Source organism: Marmota monax, unplaced genomic scaffold (genome assembly GCF_021218885.2).
Source record: "Marmota monax isolate L192 unplaced genomic scaffold, Marmota_monax_Labrador192_F-V1.1 WCK01_AAM20220418_F8-fsc00113, whole genome shotgun sequence".
Lineage (NCBI taxonomy): Eukaryota > Metazoa > Chordata > Mammalia > Rodentia > Sciuridae > Marmota > Marmota monax.
In genome coordinates this window covers 307,406-330,645 of record NW_026694479.1, presented here as the reverse complement: position 1 = coordinate 330,645, position 23,240 = coordinate 307,406, and the positions used below count along the sequence as shown (strand labels likewise).

Here is a 23,240-nt window from a genome sequence, read left to right as displayed (position 1 = left end):
TTTCATTTCATTATCAGTGAAATGCCAAGCTGTTAAGGGTTCTAGCAAAACCTTCTGCGGCCAATTGGTGAGGCCAGGATTTTCAGTCACCAGATGGTTAATCAAGTCTGGGAGATGCTCAAAGGGATAACACAGGGAGCGCTTGCTCTTCCAGGTGAAAGGAGTGTGAATCAACACACTCTCCAGAGCAAATCAATATGGAGAGAAACCACAGATGCTGTAAAGAGCTTTTACACCAGAAAGCTAAGACATCCCTTGGAAATATTGCATACGTATTGAAAAGGGTAAACTTCCATAGAATAACACATGGTGAAATATTCATGAAAGGCATCCTAAGAACTTGCAGTATTCCACAAGCTGAAAACACTATTTTCCCTCTGAAACATAAAATCCTGTTACCATATAGGAGCAGACCAGCTGTGGAACTTCTTGCATTGGGTTATTTGACTCATTCTCGTATATTGGACTCAATGCTACCGACTCAACTTATCAGCTAGGTTACTACATTCATAAAACTTGGTGTTGTTTCTAAAACAGTGAGTTATGCAAATGTTACACATTCAAATGTGAAGTGTCTCCAGTAATAAACATTTGTACTTACAATAATAATTAATTTCTGACTCAATCACAGAGGAGGGTGATCTATTAATATTTTTGCATGCTGACTCAAGAATCCCATCTTAGAATGGTGTGGGGCAGAGGGCATCATGCAGATCCAAGACAAGTGCTTAGGAAAAACCCAAACACAGGGATCCCTCCAGTAATTTCATGTACGTCAGGAAAGCTGAGGAGCATCAGGGTTGAAGGAAAGGCTTTGGGGTTGACAGGAAGAAACTCACTGGTAATCTGTAAACTGATTTAGTATAAAGATCAGAGTAGATTAACTATAGAGAATATTCTTTGAAGACTTTAGAGGAAGAAAATAAAAGATGCTTGTTACATAGAGTTAGCAGAAGTGAGAGATGCTTTAACAGAGGCAGAGAACAACAGACACATCAAGTAACCAAGCCTATTTCTCCTTTTAGTTGTATCTTTATAGCACAGTGTAACACAAAATAAGACAAATATACATACTATTGTGATTATATATACTATTGTCATGTCAAAGCATTTTTTAAATGCTGATATATAACTGCCATATCAAAAACTGTACACATTTAAAGTATATGATTTATAAATTTTGGAGATACACACACACCAGTACAGCCAACACCAAAATCAAGATAATAAATATATCTATCACCTCCAAAAGTTTTCTTCTACACTTTTATGATCCATTTCCCCACTAATTTCTCCATCTCCAGACAGCCACTGATCTGCTTTCTATAACTCTATATTAGTTTTCATTTCCTAGAATTTTATATAAATAAATCATACAGCATGTGTACTTATTGTCTGGCTTCTTTCATTCAACATAATTATTTTGAGATCTACCCATGTTCAACTATCAATAGTTCATTTCTTTTTATTGCTGAGAAGTATTCCACTGTGTATATATATATCACAGTTTGTTTTTCCATTCACTCATTGATGGATGTTTAGGTTTCTGGTTTCTCACTTGTACAAATAAAGTTGCTATGAACACTAGTGTGCAAATCTGTAGAAGGTTTTATATGAACATATGCTTTAATTTCTCTTGAGTAAATACCTCGGTGCAAAATGGCTGGATCATATGGTAGGTGCATATTTTATTTTTTTTTAAGCAACTGCCAAACTATTTTCCAAAGAGATTGTAACATTATACAGTCCCACCAGCAGTGTGTGAAGGTTAGTTGCTCCATATCCTCATCAACATCTGGTATAATCAGTCATTTAAATTTTAAATATTCTAAGACACTAGATAGCTAGTGCTATCTCCTGGTTTTAATTTGCATTTCTATTAATGACTATTCATAATGAGCATTTTTAATCATGTGTTTGCTTGCCATCAAGCATGTTTCTTTAAGTGTCTTCTTGGATCTTTTGCAGACTTTTTAAATGGATTGTTTCCTTATTGTTCAATGTGGAGAGTTTAAAAAAAAATATTTTCTGAAAGCAATTAATGACCTGCAAGTATTCTCTACCAGTTGACAGTTGATCTTTTCATTCTCTTAACAGTATGTTAACAGAGCAGAAATTTTTTATTTTAATGAAGTCCAATTTATCAATTTATTCATTTTGGATTTTGCCTTTGGTATATCTCAGAAACTGTTACCTTACTTGTAGGTCACAAAAGTTTTATTCTATATTTTATTCTAGAAGTTTTATAGTTTGGATTTTACATTTACAGTTATCATTCACTTTGAATTAATTTTTGTGTATGGTATTGAGCAGGGGTCCAAATTCATTCCTTTGCATGTTGATATCCAGTTATCCTGGCACAATTTGTTGGCAAGTTTATCTTCTCTTCCTTGAATTGCTTTTATGCTTTTGTCAAAATATCAATTGCTCGTGTATGTGTGGGTTTATTTCTGTTCTCTCTATTGTGCTTCATTTGTTTACCTATTTGTTTCATTTGTTTACCTATTTGTTGTTTACCTAAAGGCTATTTGTTTACCTTTATGCTAATTCCATACTGTCTTGATTAACAGAACTTTATAATCATCTTGAAATCAGGAATGTTAACCCTCCAACTTTGTTCTTTAACAAAACTATTCTGGCTATATTAAGCCCTTTGAATTTTTATGATTTTTAGAACCTGTTTTTTTTTTAATTTCTACAAAAGAGTCTACTATAATTTCTTACTAGAATTGTGTTAAAGATATAGATGAATATGGGGAATTAATAATCTTAAAATTATTTTCTGAATCCATAAACATACTATATAATTTTTTAATTTAGCTCTTCTTTAATTTTGCTCAGCAATAATTCATATCCTTTGTCAGATTTATTCCTAAGTATGTCACATTTTATGCTATTGCAAATGTGTTTTTATTTAAACATTCAACTATTCATTATGACAATATAAAAATACAACTAACTTTCGTATTTTAATCTCATATCCTGCAAAACATATTTATTAGTTCTAGTATTTTTATAGATTCCATCAGAGTTTTTGCATGAATTATTATGTTGTCTGTTCTTTCTAATCTGGATGCCTTTTATTTCTCTTTCTATTTTTATTGTTCTAATTGGGAGACTCCAGTGAAATCAAGAAAAGACATGGGGAGAACAGATACCCTTCACTTGTTCATGATCTTATGAAGAAAGATTTCAATTTTTTACTGGTAAATATAAGCTTAATTGTAGATTTTCCAAAAGATGACCTTTATAAAGTTGAGAACATTTCCTTCTGTTTTTAGACTTGTGAGAGTTTTCATCAGGAAAGGATGATCGATTTTGTCAAATCCTTTTGCCATATTTGTTAAGACAATCACAAGGATTTTCTTTTTCAGTTTATTGACACATTTCTTAATTTTGAAATGTTAAACTAAATTTGCATTCTTGGAAAAGATTTTACTTGATAATAATGTATTATTCTTCATCTTTTTTGGAGGATGAATGGAGAGAGAGGGAGGGAGGGAGGGAGGGAGGGAGAGAGAGGAGAGAGACAGATTTCATTATTCTGAAGTTTTCTTTTTCTTGTTTTTGTCTGATTTTAGTATCAAAGCAATGCCAACCGAAAAGAATGAGTCAGAAAGTATTTCTACCTTTTCAACTTTCTGAAAGAGATTATGTAGAATTGATATTATTTCTCCTTTAAATGTTTCATAGAATTCATTGCTGAGAATACCTGGCTTGGAGTCGTGTTTTGGGGAAGCTTTTAAACTACAAGTTTAATTTCCTTAATGAATATCAGGTTATACAGGCTATGTATTTGGTGGTGAGCTTTCACAGTTTGTGTCTTTCAAGGAATTTGTCTTTTTCGAATAAGTTGTTAATTTGTTGGCTTCAAGTTATTTGATATTCCCTTATTATTCTTTTTAAAGATTTTTTTGTAGTTGTAGATGGACAGAATGCCTTTATTTTATTTGTTTATTTTTATGTGGGGCTTCGGATCAAACCCAGTGCTTCATGAATGCTAGGCAAGTGCTTTGCCACTAAGCTACAGCCCCAGCACCCCCTTATTATTCTTTTAATGCAGGGTTTTTCATTGGGGTCTCGATGATTTTTCATTGAGGGGGCATGTCCTATGCATTATAGGATTTTCAGCAACAACCCTGATCTCTGTCCACTATATGAATGTCATAGCAATGACTCCAGGTTCCCAGTTTTGAGACATGCGAAATATCCTGTAGGGGAAACAACCCCAGTTGGAACCACTGTTTCAATATCTGAAAAATTTGAAGTGGTGACTCTCAATACTTTTTTTGGTCATTTGTAGTTTCTTTTGTTGCTTGTTTTTTTTTTTTGTTTTGTTTTATTTTGTCCTGGACAAGTTATCTAAATACTCATAGATTTCATTAATTATCTTGAAGAACCAATTCTGATTCTACAAATGTCACTTAAGTTGGTTTATAGAGCTGCCAGAATTTTCCCTGATTATCTACTAGTTTCATAAATTATCATAAGAAGGATATTAAAATATCCATCTATAATTATGAGTTATAGCATTAATAATCCAAAGTTTTTGAGAGATAATAAAAAAATCAAGTATTCTCACATAGGCAGAGAGCTGGAAAGAAACGATTCTTTAGAAAAAGGAAAGGTTTACATTTTTAAAATGAGTAAAACTTTATCTTTCTGTTTTTTAAAAAAATATACACTATATTTCTAGACAACTAATTAGGGATAAAAGAAAAGGAGACTTCTATCAGGGACAAATGAATATCAGGAGCTTCTAAATGTGATACTCTGTAGTATTAAGGCCAACAATTTTAAAAATCTAAATTTAGTCAAAGAGAAATTCAGACAAATCTAAATTGAAGAACATTCTTTATATTACTAGGATACAATAAGGTGGAGGAAGTATCTCAAAGGACACTCCAAAAGGAAAATTAAGTATAATATGGATCCTGAATTGGATCCCATTGAGTAAAAACCTATTTCCATAAAGGTTACTATTGGGAAAATTATTGAAGCTAGAATATGAATTTTAGGTTAAATGAAAATATTGCATCAATGTCCATATTAAATTTCCCAAATGTAATGACTGCACCATGATTAATAACATATCCTTTTTAAAAAAAGAAATACAAAAAGAATTAAGGGGTTATTGTTATGGTTCGGGTGTGATGTGTCCCCCATTGTCTCATGCATGAGACAATGCAAGAACATTCAGAGGTAAAATGATTGGGTTAGTCCAATCAATGAAATAGTCCCCTTCAGGGGTTATGGGTAATTGAAGGCAGGAAAGGTGCGGCTGGAAGATGTGGGTATATATTTTGTATCTGTTGAGTGGAGTCTCTCTCGTTGTTTTCTGATCATCCTGGGAGCTGTTTCCCTCCACCACACTCTTCTGCCATGATGTTCTGCCTTAGCTCAAGTCCCAAGGAATGCAGCTGCTATCTAGGGACTGAGACCTCTGAAACTGTGAGCCTCCTCTAAAATTGTTTTTGTTAGATCATGTGTCAAAGCAGCAAAAAGCTAACTAAGACAGTTATGATGTATTGCTCACTGCTTTTAAATATCTCGGAATAAAGAGCTATGTGGAGGGAAGAGGATAAGTCAAATTAACAAAATATTAAACAGGGGTGAATAAAGTATAGGAGTTCTTTGTACAACTTTTCTGAGAGTTGAAAGTTGCTTCAAAGTAAAAGAGAAAGAAGAAAGGAGAGAGGAAGGAAGGAAGAAGAAGTGAAAGGAAGTGTGGGAAGGGAGAAAGAAGAGAAGGAGAGAGGCTGTTTCACTGGTCGATTTGGCAGAGTTCTTGTATCAATCCAATTTAATCCCAGCAGGGATGAAATAGTAACCTTTGGTGAATCTACAGCATATGGGAATTCTTTGTAGAACTTTTCTAGCATCAAGGTTTAACTCTAGGCTCAGGCTCCACAAGGATTTCCCCAAGAAGCGCTCAGGGTGTACATAAGAGGAATGTGCCCTGCACGTATTTGGACAGCGTTTGCATGTGTTCTGTCAATGGCTCTGAATCTGCTTGGAAACGCTCTTCAGACCATTTGTAGGCAATTTATAAGCTTTCTGATACTGTGGATATTGCTGTCTTGGTTATTTCCTTCCTCTCTTCCTACCCATCAATCCTTGCTCTCACAGAAATGAAGATGGGAGGTGGGTGGACACAGGGGAGGCCATGGGCCTTTAACCAAGCTCTATAGAAGGACCCATTTGGCACCTGGCTCTGGTCATGGCACTAAGTTACCCCCACCTCCCCTTTCAACATTCCTATCCTTGAGATTTCTCCCCTCTACTCTGTGTCAAATGTCCTGTTCTTCCATTATGGATTTCCTCAGTCTTCAGAAGGTCAGACTCAGATTGAATTCAAAATCATGCTATAGTGTACTTGAATTTAGTTTTTCCCCAAACATTACCTTTCCTACAGTATCTCTTCCCTGTAATGCATTCTGAACGCATGCTCTTGGCTAAGGGTCTTCTAGAAAGGACCCACTTAAACTTGAATGGCAGTATTTTGTTTTATTTATCACTTGGAGCACTGGGGATGAAACCCAGGGCCTTGTGCACAGTAGGCAAACACTCTACCTCTAAGCTCCATCCCCAGCCCATGTGTTAGCATTTTGATGAATTGTCCTTTCTAGGGATATTGGCAATTAGAAGAGATCACTGAAAAGGGTGTCCTTTTATCTTTCATGATATTAGAATAGAAGGTGAAGGATCTCTTCTATTAGAGGTTATTTCTATATATTTGATGGGGTTCTGGATTCAATTGTGATTTCCAAATCCAATCATACTACAAACTGTCTATTTTCCCTATTCAAAGTTCCAGGATTGAGGTCATCCTTGAGGAAGGGGGAGAATATGAAGAGAATTTACTGCCTTAAAGAAGAGTTAGACAAGAGGGAAGTGACAGAAATGACCTCAAAGTGTTGAAATTCTTCCTCCTATGTCCTTAATTTAAGGAAACAATTTTACAGCAAAGTGGCCATTCTGGCAGGCTGGTGTAGAAATGTTTTCCAGAGTCCCTGAGATAAGATCAGGTGGGAAACTGCCAAGTTCACCCACACTTCTGGTACTGGGCAAGTTAGTGGCTCATGGTCCTTTTCAGGAGATGGAGGCTCATTGCTGGGATCTCCAGGACTTTGGTGTAGGTGACACAGGCCCATGACTTACAGAGTTTCTGAGCATGGGGCATGCACCAAACTTCACAAAGCCATAATCCCTACCCTTGAAGAATGTACATTCCAGGAGAGGGGACAGACAGGAAAACAAGACAACTGCAATGTGAAATGCTCAGTGCCATTGTGGGGCCGAGTGGCCATTCAGAAGAGAGAAGGTGAAAGGTCAAGTATCTGGGGGTCATAGCAGAAGGGTCTTGAAGGAGAGGCAGAATTTGCTCTGTCAAGGTTGCAAGGAGAGAAGGGGAGATCCTTCCCGAAAGCAACAACAAGAATTCCAGACAACATATAATCAGAGCCTTAACAAAAGCATATGGTATGTCCTTTCAAATCCTTTAAGAAACAGTGAAGAAGAAGAAGATCCAAGAGGGCTGGCTGTAAAGGCTAGGGAGAACTTTCTGGAAGAGACAAAGTTTGTTTGAGCAGGCCTCCTCCAAACACTGAGTAAAGGTGTCCTTGAAGGATGGGAGAAAGACAAGGCTAAAATGGTGCAAAGGGATGTGTTCACCACACAGGCGAAGGAGCAGGCAGCACCGTCACACCTGCCTGGATGGCTGTAAGCAAACCATGGACAAAAATAAGTGTGGGTGTGGTGGCACCTGCCTATAATCCCAGCGATTTTGGAGGCTAAAGGCAGGAGGATTGCAAGTTCAAAGCCAGCCTCAGCAACTTAGTGAAATGTTGTCTCAAAAGCAAAAAGGGCTGGGGATGTTGCTTAGTGGTTAGCACCCCTGGGTTCAATCCCTGGGGTCAGGGGAGAAAAAGTGTGGGTGAGGATGTGGAGAAATGGGAACCCTCATACCTCTGTTGGTGGAAATATAAAATGTGGTTCCTCATAAAGTTAAACACAGAGCCACCTTATGACCCAGCAACTCCACTCCAAGGTACACACCTAAGAAAACTGAAAACATGTCCACGCAAAAGCTCATACACAAACGTTCATAGTAGTATTACTCATAATATCCAAAGTCCTCTGGAGACAGAAGCAGAGGAAGGCAGAGCTAAGAGACCTGAGGCCTGAGGATATCCTTGCTCTGTGTCGGGCACTACCTTTGTCTAGCTTCAGCTCATTAGCTTTGGGATTCCATCACTTGCAACTGAAGGAAGTTCTGGCCAACCCAAAGGGAAAGAAAATTACCTTCATTTTGCAGATACAGAAACTGAGCTTCAAGGCCTTGGGGCAGTCACCTAAATGTTACCTGTCTCACTGTCCTCCAACATGAAAAGGAAAAAATAGTAAAACCTGGGGATCTTTAGAGAATTGGGTTGTTAGGAGAATTAAGTAAAATAATCCATCAAAGCTCTTTTGTGGGTCCTGATACAGACTAAGCACTGGGAGAGTTAGCTACTGGTCCTGTCATCCAATGCTTAAGGAACTTCCCACGGTCACAGAACAAGCAAGTAGCAAAGCCTGATGCTTGAAGCCCAGCTGCCTGTGGTTAGCTAGAGGATACAGTGGGAGAAAAGGAAAAGTGGAAGCTTTTTAAGGAACCACCTTTTATTCTGATCCTCCCTCAGGATCAGAACTTGGGGGCCTGGAATGCTCTTCTAAGGAATTTTGGTTTTATTCTGCATATAATCTTTCAAGATTTTCTGCACATAAGTCTTGAAAGTGAATCCAGAAGATTCTTTAGGCAAAGGGGTGAAGAATTCAGAGGTGTGCCTAGGAGCACCCATCCTTTGTGGAGGCTTTCCCATAATCTGGTGACATAGGAATGAAGGACTAAAATGAAGGAGAGGCATCAGAAACAGGGCAGGGACTGTGATTTGAGGTATGATGCCATTGAGATTTGCAGGACTGGATCATGATATTTTGTTCTAATCTAGGAACAGAGATCAAGTGTCAGTCTCCTAGAATACAAATTGCTGTGCTACAAACAACATCTTGAACTCACAATTTATATATTATCAACATTACCGGCAATTTCCAGAAAAGCAGTGGCTCTTGGGCAGGTGATTTTGTGACAAACCACATTCGAATCTCCTGGGTAAGAATGATGAGCTGCCCTATGAGGCACTTTCTGATACCATACCTCTAATCTCAGTTGTTCCTGAGCTTGCAGATTCTCTAGAACTAAATCAAGATCCCAAATCCCAGAAATTTGGGGCAACTGTGGCCACAGGAGCTCTTGGCAAAAAGAGAACTCTGTAGCTGCTAGACATGCTGCAGGGTTCATTTATGACATCAAAGAATGTGATCTTTTGGCCTTTGCTGTTCTCCGCCAGAGATGTCCGAGCAGAAAGACTTGGTAAATAATTCATGTACTTCTTTAGCTTCGTGACTGAACCTGAGTACTTTTCCTTCAGCTTCTAAAAGATCAAGAATCACTTCTGGGGAACTGAAGCTGTACCATCCATAGACATCTGCCATTGATCTCTCTCCAGAGAAGTGGGAATGCCGGGACCTGCCCAGTGTTTAGTGAGAAATGAGGAGGAGTGGGAAGGGGAGGAGGAAGGAACTATTCATAGACATCCGCCTTTTCAAGCCTGCAGGAGAGAATGAGAATGCTGCTCATAGGAAGGAGGAGTGGGTTTGGAAATCCAGACAATGGATTCCTGTTTGGATTCACTGGTGACAATGAGCCAGCTGGAGACAAAGTTGAAATACAGGCCTGGAGAAGACAGACCTGGGGATTTGGGCATTGTCAACATGGAGGGATTTATTAGTGAAGTTGGGATTCTCCCAAGAGAGAAGACCCAGGAAAGATCATAACCTAAAGGACAGCTCAGTCCACATGAAGACCTAAGACATCCCACATATGTGAAATGGTAAAACGTATTTCCCAGCCTCTGGGCTCTATGGTAGATCTTCATATGAAGTCTGCCATGATAAACTACTGCAAACCAGAGGAGAGAGTGGGGGTGGATAGTGAGTCTGAAACAACAGAAATTAATGGTCTCACATTTCTGGAAACTTGACATCCAATATCACAGTGTTAGCAGATTTGGTTTCTTCTGGGACCATTGTCATTGACTTGCAAATGGTCACCTTCTTGCTAGGTCCTTACATGGTCTTTTGTCCACATATACATGTCTCTGGTGTCTCTGCCTAACCAAATTTCCTCTCTAAGATGAGAACCAAGAACCTGCATTTTTGACAAGCATCTTCGGTGATTCTGATGCAAATGGGCAGACAACCAAATGGAGCCCTGGTTAGATCTCCATTCCTTCATTCAGCCAATATTTATTGAACACCTACTATATGTTCTAGATATAAAGACGCAAGAATGGCCTTGTTCTCTCAGAGTTTTCACTTGAGTAGGAGAGACGCCATAAACATGTAAGTAATTAAATAGCACAGTAGCAGTGATAATTGGTGTGTAGAAGATGAAATGGACAGATTCTTTGGATCCATCCCTGGGCTCTTTCTCTTATTCTCGGGAAGGCCAGGTTTCTTAGCCACACGGGTACTGAAAGATCTGTGGGAAGAAGACTGGGCACCCTGATAGGAAACTGTGCTGGGGATTGGTGCTGAGGATGCTGGGACACACCAGAAACCAGGAAATGAAACTGTCGACATTCAGTGATTTGGCCACTGATCTCTCTCCAGAGAAGTGGGAATGCCTGGACCTGCCCAGCAGAATTTCTATAGGGAAGTCATGTTAGAGAACTATAAAAAACTGATCTCCCTGGGTGAGGATAACATCCCTCCAGAATTTCTACTTAATAACTAATATTTAATCTCCTTCCATTGCAGAATATCTCTTAGGAACTTGAGCTTTGCACAAATGAGTTTCACATTTCTGCTTTAAAAACAAATGGGGGGCTGGAGTGGTGGCTCAGTGGTAGAGTGCTTGCCTAGCATGCACAAGGCACTGGGTTCATTCCCCAGCATCACATAAAACAAATAAACAAAATAAATGTATTTTAAAAATGGGGGCTTGTTGATATAGATAAGAAAATGTTCTTATTTCTTGTCTTAACCTACCCCTTTCTTGAAGTAATATAGTTCCTTCATTTAGGATTATAAAAATTCAGTAAATTATAGAAATTCAGTGGTATAAAATATTGTGGCTCATGGATTAAAATCTATTTCTTTTGTCATTTTATTTTTTTAGATATACATGACAGTAGAGTATATTTTGACATACTATACATACATGGAGTAAAACTTTCCATTCTTGTGGTTGAACATGATGTGGAGTTACACTGGCTGTGTATTCATATATGAACATAGGAAATTTATTTCCAATTCCCTCTACTGTCTTTCCCATTTCCATCCTCCCTCCCTCCCCTTCATTCCCCTTTGTCTAATCCAATGAATTCTGTCCTTCTTTACCCACCACCTTATTTGTGTTAGCACCCACATATCAGAGAGAACATTTGGCCTTTGGTTTTTTGAAGACTGGCTTATTTTACTTATCATGATAGTCTCCAGTACATTTATTGGTGAATGCCATAATTTCATTCTTCTTTATGACTGTGTGGTATTCTATTGTGTACATATTCCATATTTTCTTTATCCATTCATCTGTTGAAGAGCACCTAGTTTGGTTCCATAGCTTCACTGTTGTGTATTAAGCAGCTGTAAATATTGATGTGGTTGTTTCACTATAGTATACTGATTTTAAATCCTTTGGGTATGTACTGAGGAGTGGGATAACTATATCAAATGGTGGTTCCATTCCAAGTTTTTTTTTTTTTTTTTTTTTCTGTTCTGGGGATTGAACCCAGGGGCGCTTAACCACTGAACCACATCCCTATCCCTTTTTATGTTTGATTTAGAGGCAGAGTCTTGCTGAGTTGCATAGGGCCTTGCAAAGTTGTTGAGGCTGAATTTGAATTCATGGTTCTCTCTCCTACCTCAGCCTCCTGAGCTGCTGGGATTACAGGCATATGCCATGGCTCCTGGCCCATTCCAAGTTTTCTGAGGAACCTCCATACTGCTTTCCAGAGTGGTTGCACCAATTTGCAATCCCACCAGCAATGTATGAGTGTACCTTTTCCCAAATCCTCATTAATACTTATTGTTACTTGTAAACTTCATAATTGCCATTCTGACTGGACTGAGATAAAATCTCTGTGTAGTTTTAACTTGCATTTCTTTAATTGCTAAAGATGTTGAACATTTTTTATATATTTGTTGACGGATCATATTTCTTCTGTGAGGTGCCTGTTCAGTTCCTTTGCCCATTTGTCCTGGCCCTACTTGCTGTGGACAACACCATAGAAAAATAAAGAAATGCAGCTAGACCTCTACTCCTCAGAAAGCTCACCCTGTAATTGGCAAATATGAAGAAGCAAATATTTCCAAAAAGTGTCTGATCACGTGCTCCATGGTGTGGTGCTGATTCTAAGTGTGGTGGAATTTTACTGAAGGTGGGGATCAGCCTGGGCTGAAGTGGTAAAAGACAGCACTCTAAAGATGAGTGAATCTGAGATGCAAACAGGCCCATTTATAGACCAACTGGCTCTTCAAAGACTCCATGGATGGCTATAAGGTTGGCAAAGATGTCCTAGAGAAGTCTGGTACCTAGGCCGTCAACAGAAGCATGAACTTGGAGGAAAGCAGGACAGAGGCTCTCACCTTGCCTTGGCCACAGTAATTTTAGAGCCTTGGGCTTATTATTTAATCTCTCTAAGCTTTAATTCCTTTGCCTATAAAGGAGGGAGAATAATTTATGAAGACCTCTCCCACAGAGTCAGTGTAAAGACAGACAGGAGATGATAGTTGTGAACACTGTAGAGATAATAAAGGGCAATAGAAAGAAGATTTTTATTATCTTTAGGATTTTGCAAGTCATGATTAGAAATCTATTGCTGCACCAGAAGTCCTGAAGTCATGACTTCTCTATGAGCACTTTACCTCCAGCCCATCACTTTTCATAAATACTAAAACCCAGTTTTCATAATTTTATTTTTTACTACATGGTTTAATATTTACTACTTGCTGCAATCCCTGTTTCTCCTTCCAAATGACTGCTGACTTAATGCTTGCACTGTGGCTGGGTATGGGATGTGGCTGGAGGAAGTAGGTCATTGGGAGTGTGGCTTTTGACCATATTTTGTCCCTAGCTCCTCTCTCCCTTTTTCTAGTTCCTACCTGCTATGAGCTGAGGCACAAAGTTGATATAGTCCCCAAGATATCAGTTCTGACTTCAGTTTCAAAAAAATGGAAAACATGGTGTACCTTAAAATATAAATTGTTAATATTTTGAGCACAAGATAAAGTTTTATTTGCATTTCATAATTAAGCAAGAGTTCTGCGTTTTCAACTAGAGCACACCTAGCTGGGGGAGGAGTAGAGGTACACACACTGCATGTGCTCCTTGAGGGACAGCTTTAGTTCATGAAAAATAATTTTCATGGCCATCATATCAAGTCAAACACGTTTAATTTAGTGTCCCTGGTCTCATAATCCTGTGTCCAAAAAGCAGAATATAATTCTAAGATCAAAATTATGATGTCGTAACTTCACACCAGGCTTCCTGATGGAATTGCTAAGGATTCTTGAAAGAATTGCATACAATACTGCACACAAAGACATCTTGCCTTGTTTTTGTTCTTTGTGTTCCTGCAATTGTGAAGCTTCGGATCTCTGTAAGTTCATGACAAATCTGTCCCATCAAGTCTAGTGTCTTTGGCTAATGATGCCCAATGCCTCCCATACTCGACCATATGAAAAAGATGTATTCCTCGCTCATTCTACACAGCTCAACTGAGAGGTGTGCTTGACTGTAAGGAAAAGTATACCTGAGACTTGAAAATAAGTGAGAAACCACACAGAGAGTGTTATGGTTCAGACATGAGGTGTCTCCCTAAAAGTTCTTGTGTCAGACAATGCAGGAATGTTCAGAGGTGGAATGATTGGGTTATTAGAATAGATTAATTCATTTGGTGGATTAATAATTTGAACAGAATAATGTTCTGGGTGGTAACTGTAAGCAGGTGGGATGTGGCTGGAGGAAGGAGGTCATTAGGTGTGTGGCCTTAGACTCTATCTTGTCCCTGGCTCCTCTCTCCCTCTCTCTAATTCCTGGCTGCCATGAGCTAAGAAGCTTTTTTCTGCTATACTCTTTTTCCTTATTGCAGGCCCAGAGCACTGGAGTTGGCCAATCATGAACTAAACCTCTGAAACCATGAGCCCCAAATAAACTTTTCTTCCTCTAAGTTGTTCTTCTCGGGTATTTTGATCACAGTGATGAATGAAAAACTGACTAACATAGAGGCTAACATATACCTGCACTAGAAGGGTTTACCTGCCTTGGAGATCATGGTACTCCTCCCAAGAGTCTTCCTTCCATGGATGCAAGGTATCACTATACCACCTTAAACCTCTCTGCCCTCTATGAGAATACCTAGATATGACTACAGCTTGGAATGAAGGCCAAATAAGCCCCAGAGAGAAAAGTTATTGTTCCCTATTTTCAGTCCCCCCATTTTTCTCTTACTCTGGGATTGAATTATTCTTTAGGATGACTAATAACAGAAACATCCATTTGTTCATAGGGAAACATCCACTCTGACCTAGGGTCTGGTCACGTACTTGCCAGTTGGAGAAAATTATGAAGCATTTCACAAGATTCAGCTTGGTAAGTCTCAGGTGCCATAAAGAATCAGTCCAAGAGAACAAATGCTATGGGATTCCATTTATATGGAGTACCTAGAAGATTAATTGAGGCAGAGTAGAATAGTGGTTCCCAGGGATTGGTGAGAGGTGTGATTGGGAGGTAATGTTTAATGAGTTCAGAGAAAATTTCAGGTAGAAAGACTTTTCAAAAATTCCAGAAATAGATCCTGGTGAATGGTTGCACATTAATATAAATATACTTAATGCCACAGAACTGCATATTTACAAATGAATTAAATGATCATATTTGTGTTATACTTACTACATCACATTTTTTTTTAAAAAATCAGTCCAGGTTGCACCATGCCACATCTGGGCTGGTTCTTGTCACCATCTCCCTGCAGTGGGAGGTGAGGAAGAGACCAGGTCCTTGGGAAGAGTCCAGCATTGGCTGCTGACTTCCTGTAAGCAAGACACACAAATATTGCCCAAGCACAGCAAAGTTTTCCTGCCAAGGCTAAAGCCACATTCAGGGAGAAAAACAAAATAGGAGTTCTTACTTTGCAGGGGTATAGTTACTCTGGTACTAACCAGGGCACACAGAGGATTCAGAATCTCCCTCAGAATGATGGTCATGTCCTAGCTCACATGTGTTGCCCAAACACCCCTCCTGGTTGGGTCTCTCAAAATACATGGAGTCTTCCAATGCCTTTAGAGCCTCTATCTCAGCTCCAGAAACTGTTGGCAACTTTAAATGGTGGTACTCCTGCTCCAGGGTCCAAAATCCAGGCTGCACACAGCATATTCCCCATGGAGAGATACTGGTGTGTTACCAAAATCCATGGATTTGAAAGAAGAAACTTGAGTTAGAAGAGATTTTAGTCTTTCTTCTATCCACACCCTTTCCTGGGTTTATTTGCTTTCACTGTCAGCCTTCAGGAGCATTTTAGTGGGAAGGTTTGGGAAACCTGATCCAGTGTCAGCTTTTGCGGGCATTCTGTGTCTTGGGAAAGGCCCACTTTGAATTCTTCTTGCCTGGAGACTCCACCTAGGGATCTGAGAAACATACATTATTGAATGACTTCATACTACTCTCCACTTGTGAGGACTTTGGGTAGAGTGAACCCAAAGTAAATGACAGAAAGGAAAAATAATGACTTTAATGACAGAAATGAAATTCCACCTGGAGAATTCTCCAATGTGGTTTACAAGCCCTGAACAAGCCCTGTCCTGGAAGAACCTACTCAGCGCATCCCTATCTAGCTTGTAAATGCCAGATACACCCCATCCTGTCACAGCTTAGAAGGCCCCAGAAGGACGCTGGGTTCGACACACTCACCTAAGAAAAAGAGAATTCCAACAAGTTGCTGTGAAGTACCCAAAGGTATTCATCAACAGGTACTGAGCATCTGTTAGGATAGGATTCTCTAAAGCAAGAAACAAAATATATGAATAATTGTTAAATATGGGCAGAAGGCAATAGATTTTATTTATTGCTATTACAGAGATTTTCTGCTTCTCCAACTTCCTGAGGTGTTAATTTGAAAGAAATTCTTGTCATTTCTTTTGTTATTTTTGGCTGCCCAGCATTTTACACTTCGGGAATCCCCTACCTTCTTGATGAAAAGCTTGCTTTGTATAATAAAGGACAAAAATTAAAGACTCAACTTCCCTGACTCCCTTGCAGCTCAGGTCTGGGCTCTGCTAATCAGATGATCATAGCCCAGGCTTTAAGCTAGAAGGTTCTGATCTGAGGAAAGAGGAACAGGGCAACATCCATTTTGATGACGGGTGGCGGCAGCTGCAGAAGTTCTAGAAGCACCTGTCAGCCAGCATTGTTGGTAGCCTCTCATACCACCAGTGGCACCAAAGGTCTTTAGGTATGATTTTGGTAGTTATTCTCAGCAATGCAGTCTCCAAGTCTAAGTTTCCAATTCTGCCAACCACCCAACATCCTTTTTCATTTAGTTCTTTTCCACAGAAATAAACCAGAGTCAGTTTCTGTAGCTTAAAACTAAAATTCCCAAATGAGGTATTCTACCAGCACCGGAGAATCTTTATTTTATTTTAATTTAAACTCTGACTTTGCAACAAAACTTTGAACATCCTGAAATACTTTTGAAATAATATTCAGTTCTCTAAAAACATAAGCAATTAAATCCACAAGTCCTGAAACAGTCCTTATGGAGAGGGGAGGCAGAAGGATGGTTGTTATAAGAATTAGTGCTGCACAAAGTATTTTCCAATGGTCTGAAAGAATCAATGTGCCTAACCAAAGTGTACCTGAGAATCGGGAGTGCTAGATTTGAGGGAGAGTTCGTCTGACAATCCGGATGTTAAGCTTTGGATATGAAGTGTCCCCAGAATCTCATATGTTGAAGGCGGCATGTCCAGAGGTGGGGAAGTGGCTAGATCATGAGGGCTCTAACCTCATCAGTGGATTAATTCATCTGATGAATTAATAATTTGAATGGACTCCTGGGAGATGGTGGAAACTGTAGGCATGTGGGGCATGGTAAGAGGAAGCAGGTCCTGGGGACTATATCTTATCCCTGGCCCCTTCCTTTTTCCCTTTCTGCTTCCTGACTATCATGAGCTATGCAAATTTCCTCCACCCTACCTTTCCACCATGACCTTTGCCTCACCTCAATGGAATCAGCTGATCATGGACTGAATCTTCTGAAACTGTGAGCCAAAATAAACCTTTCTTCCTCAAAGTTGTTATGTCAGGTATTTTGGTTACAGTCACAAACAGCTGACTAACACACCAGATAAGGAATACAGTTCCCAGAGGGCAGCAGAGAGAACAGTCTCTTGTTTGCTCATCCACCCTCCCTTATGGTTTGCAGGATAGTATGCTGCCCATCATATCAGCAAAGAGTTGGGGGCCCTCACTGGCTCTTTTAGGCATCCAGGAAAACAGGGCAGACAGCAGGTGCATTGAACTTGGATTCAGAAGCCTTTCTCTAGATAATGGACAATGCATGTGGTCACTGGGGCCTCAATTTCCTTGCTTATGAAGTGAGACAGTGAGTGTGATTTAAATAAGTGGTCCTCAAAGCCATCTGGTGCTAGACAGAGAAGGAATTTTAATTTTTCATAGGTTGATCTAGATAAAATAAAACAAAAATGGAGTAGTGATTTCTTGATAAAGCTGATCTATTTCTATTAAAATACTGGTAACCTCTGTTATAATTCACTTGAGATATAAATTATAGATATGGATTATCAGTGTTTTCAATTTCTTTATTTTAGTAATATAGAAATCCATATTTTGTTGGTGTTCTGGTTTGGATGTGAGGTGTCCCCCAGAAGCTCATGTGTGAGACTATGCAAGAAGGTTGAGAGGAAAAATGATTGGGTTATGAGAGTCTTAATGCAATCAGTGAATTAATCCCCTGATAGGGATTAACTGAGTGGTAACTAAAGTGGTAGAGTGTGGCTGGAGGAGGTGGGAATTGGGGCTTGGCTTTGGGATATGCATTTGTATCTATCAAGTGGAGACCTCTCTCTGCTTCCTGATCATTATGTTAGCTGCTTTCCCCTCCATACTCTTCTCTGATGTTCTGCCTCACCTTGAGCCCTGAGGAATGGAGCCAGACTTCTATGGACTAAGACCTCCAAAACTATGAGCCCTCAAATAATTTTTTTTCCTTTTTGATTGTTCTGGTTGGGTCTTTTAGTCACAGCAGTGAAAAAAGCTGACTAAAACAGTTGCTCTCACAAAAAAGCCAAACGCAGGACACTTAATTAAGTAAAGAGTGTGTATTTAGCTCACAGTTTATGAGGCTGAAAGTCCAAGATCTGACAGCCCCATCTGTTTGGCCTCTGGAGAAGGCCTTGTGGTGGTTGGCATCACAATGGCTGAAGCACATATGGAAGAGGTCACATGGTGAAACAGGAAGCCAGAAGGATCAGGGGCCAGGCTTGCCCTTGTAATAACTCACTATCATGGGAACTGGGATCTCTGAGAACTACATTAGTCCCTCTGAGAGTGACATCTCCAATGACCAAACTACCTTCCACTAGGCCCCACCTCTTAAAGGTCCCCCTGCCTCTCCACCCTGCTTCGCTGGGGACCAAGTTTTCAGCACATGAGCCTTTGGAAGGCACACTCAAACCATAGCAAGTACATAAAAAGTTAGGTCTTCCAAATTCATTTTTAAAGTTCTATCAATCTGTGAAATCCAAAACTCGGGTAACTGTAGATTAACCAAACTTTAAGTTCTCATAAGTTACTCTAACATTCTTTTTATCTATGGATTTAACTCAGAAGTACCTGGAAGATACCTAAATAATTGAGAGTCAGACTGTAATTGGACATTATAAACACTAAACAGACAGTAATGTATTATTGTAGCATTGGCTGAATTTAATTGATATTCTTCTCTTTTTTTAATTTGTTCTCTTTAGTTATACATGACAGTAGAATGGATTTTGACATTTCATATATACATAGAGTATAACTTCCGATTCTTATGGTTGTACCTGATGTGGAGTTATACTGGTCATGTCTTCGGATAAGAACACAGGAAAGTCATGTTCCACTCATTCTACTGTCAATATTCCTATCTTTCTCTCTACTTTGGTAGCAAAATTATATGCCTTCGTTTAGACACTGGTGAATAGTTAGCTTTTTATTTGAGCTAGTTACCTACCTTATTTTAGAAACCCCTCAGCAGATTATAATTCATATCTCAGCAGTTTTCTGGCCCTTTGCCTAGATGATGATCAGCATTCACAGTAGTACCAACTTTTCCTTCTGTTTCCCACACTGGATTTACCATCTCTGAGCCAGGATCTGTATTCAATATGCCTCCATTTTAGTAATAGTTGAGGGGTGACTTCAACTGAAAGAGTCCTAAGTGAATGAGTGCTTAGATTTCTTCAGATTATTTCACAATCTCATTGAGTGTGTGTTTCCACCCACTGTGTGAAGACCAGGGCTACTTTCAGGGATTAAATGACAGGAGTCTTCATTTATGCTGATATTTGAAAAGAAAATACATTTAACAATACACAGCTTCGCTAATTAAAAAAATATATCCTCTTTCCAGATGTGGTGGCACATGCCTGTAATTCAAGCTACTGTAATTCAAGCTACTCGGGAGGCTGAGGCAGAGGATCACAAGTTCAAAGCCACTTTAGGCAATTTAGCAATCCCTGCCTCAAAAAAAAAAAAAAAAAAAAAAGGACTGGGTATGTGGCTCAGTGGCAAAGCATCCCTGGAGTCAGTCCCCAGTGCCCCCCCCCCACACACACACACACTCCTCTTGTTTAGTTTCTTGGTTTTTTCCTCAGGTATCTGAGTTCCACTCAAAGTGTAAGAGCATCAAACTTTTCCTGAACACTAGTCTGAGATAGGGTCTTTGTTTCATCAAACTGTGTCACTTTGACTTGAAGAACATACCTCAATCTGTAGCTGGATACAATTATATACACTTATTGTGTGTAACTATTTGAATAACTGCCATCATTCCCTCTGGATTCAAAACACTAGGTGATCCAGGATCAGGTCTAATTTTGTTACCACTGTTTGTCTAGCATACAGCAGACACACAATAAATGCTTCCTTGTTGAGTGAGCAAGAAGACAAAGTTCCAGTGTACTTGTTCTATTTAAGAGCAACTTGTCAAAAATTAGTTGTTCTCAAGAATTAACTTTCTGCTACTCTACACCTTAGACTCTAATGGCTTCAAGTCTATACTGAAATCAAATCAAGATGTTGACACAGGTATAAGATAAATACACTCTGGAGATCTAATGTATAGCACAAAGACTATGCTAATAATGTTTCAAGGCAGAGTCCTGCCATAAAGATGAGGCAGCCACAGAGACCCCCTCTTCACCCCAATTCTTGGTGATTGCCACAGTCTGGCTGGGCACAAAATAACCGAGCCACCACACCGCCTTGTAGATTCAAACAGCAACTCTTTATTCCCGAACTCTCACCGACATGTTCTCGGAAAATACACTCCCTCCACCGGGCTCTGCTTACCAATTCTCTCAGAACTCTGTGAGAACTCAACGGGAACTCAAGGAGTGGGCGCATGAGGCAGCAGGATACACCCTATTCCCAGCAGGATCCACCCTAAACCTGGAGCTGCCCTAATCCAGCAGGATCCACCCTAAACCTGGAGCCACCCTAATCCCTGAGCAGAGTCACCTTTCAACCAAAAATGCCATGCGTCGCAGGGTCACCTTTCAACCAAAAATGCCATGCATCCTACTTGGGTATGGCTCTCAGCATCTCCCCGCTTCTGATTAATTAAACAACAAGCAATGTGGCTTTGGGACCATGCCTGTTAGGTTGTCCAATACAACATATGGTCCTTACCCGTCATCAGATGAGCTGATCTCTAGGCGTCAGCCTCCTGTCTTAGGTTGGTACCACTGCAATTGGATCATACCCGTCACTGACTACCAGTCCAGCATACAGCCATACTTGTGGATAGGCCTATGCACCAGTGGGGGGGTGAGGTTCTTTGCCTCACCTCTATTGGCCCCCAAATTTGGCCGTGGTGCCAGTGGGGGGTGAGGTTCTTTGCCTCACCTCTGTTGGCCCCCAAATTTTAGACCATCACTAGCAGAAGGGAGGAGGATTCAGAAATGCCACGACACCAAGCCAATTGACGGCTCCTTTGGAAAAATTGTATCACCGGTGACACCATCAGCAAAAATAGGCCAGCACTACCACAATTCGCTGAACCAACAGATAGTTCACAATGTATACAAGTGATATATAGTCCAGGCAAGTTCTGTAAGCAGTTCAAAGCGGAGGAATCTATCAATATGTCCATTTCCTCCCAAAGTAAATCAACTCCTTGATTGAGCATTACTTGTTGAGTTATTATTCATTGATGCATCAGTTTATACAGTTTACTGTGATAGCTATCGAAGAAGCTGTAGTTTGGTTTTATCTTTGTCTTCACCGGCACTGGGATGAAGATAGGAATTTTGGCAATGATGCTAAAAAAAAAAAAAAAATGTAACATTCCAACAGGTACTAAGAAAACAATTTTCTGAACAATTTACATTATCCTGAAGAGAATTATTAAATATAATGAAAAGGAAAGGTGAAAGTAAACAAACAGATCTGTTAACCTCCTTATTTGTTCACATATTAAAACAATCCTCAACAGCTGTTTACCTAATTTAAATTAAACCATTAAAATCACGTGAATAAAAAAAAATTCAGATCCAGTTTTTCATGAGCGCTCCTCATATATGATATATGGACATACGCACACACAGACATACAACACAAAACACAAGAATGCACACAAACGTACAACACATAAGACAATAGTAAAGGCCTTATAGCTTTACACAGGTGAAATCTCCATTGCAATGTTTAAAAACTCCACAGTCAAAAAATAAAACTGATCAGAAAAACATTAACCTAGGTCTTTATGAGCTCAAAAAATAAAATAAAACTTTATGATGTGGGAAAAGGCAATAATAAAATAGATATTGAAAAAAGCATCCTGGTTAATCACTGTCGCAGATGTAAGAATAGCCAAGCTGGAGCTCTGGATATCAGCTGTTATGGATTTGAGTCAAATCATCTTCTTTTTGGTCTGTAGAAATCGCTTTGGTTAGTCTCTCTGGAATCCAAATCGGCTGCTGTTCTCCCTGTGGAAACACACAAACAGAACCCCGACTCCAGACAATCACTGGGTCAGGACCTTTCCATTGTCCTGTTAGAATATCCTTCCAAAGTACCTTAGGCTTATGTATATTTTTTGGACACATATGCCTTTCCGCAGCACTGAGCCCTGATGAATCCAAATTTTAAAAGTTTAGAGTAAAAAGAGTTTTTTTAAGTTTATCTTTGGGGGATATATACCCCTTCCCAATTCACTCTTTTTGCTTTAATAAGTACATTTTAATAGTGTGATGAGCTCTTTCAACTATGCCTTGTCCCTGAGGATTGTATGGAATTCCTGTTATGTGAATAATGCCAAATGATGAGCAAAATTGTTTAAAAGAGGTAGAAGTATAACCAGGACCATTATCTGTTTTTAACTGTTTTGGAACGCCCACAGTGGCAAAATTTTGTAAGCAATGAGCTATAACATCTTTAGTTTTTTCTCCTGCATGAAGGGAGCCCATCAAAAATCTGGAAGAAGTCTCAACTGTAACATGCAAATATTTTAATTTTCCAAATTCTGGCAAGTGTGTGAAGTCCATCTGCCAAATATGGTTAGGTATCAATCCTCTAGGATTGACTCCAAGATTAACTTGTGGTAAAAAGATCACACAATTTTGACATTGTTTTATTATATGTCTGGCTTGTTCCTTAGTTACTTTAAAACGCTTTTGTAAAGTATTAGCATTGACATGGAACCTTTTATGAAAATTTGTAGCTTCTTCTAGTGTAGAGAAAATATGTATGTCATGTGTAGTTTTATCTGCTAAATCATTGCCCAAACTAAGGGCTCCAGGCAATCCTGTATGTGCCCTGATATGTCCTATAAAGAATGGATCTTTTCTGTCCCAGATTAGACTTTGTATAGTGGAAAACAAGGAGAAAAAAGTAGAGGAAGGGGAAATCCTACCAG

At 39.3% G+C, this 23,240-nt stretch overlaps 1 long non-coding RNA gene across 1 annotated transcript in view; it reads left to right on the top strand.

Moving 5' to 3' along the window:
- The window catches only part of LOC124075573 (uncharacterized), a 47,444-nt gene that overhangs the window by 3,389 nt on the left and 20,815 nt on the right, over window positions 1–23,240 (top strand). The window contains exon 2 of the long non-coding RNA XR_006846099.1: window positions 14,616–14,698. This is a non-coding gene — a long non-coding RNA (uncharacterized LOC124075573). The remainder of the gene's footprint in view (window positions 1–14,615; window positions 14,699–23,240) is intronic.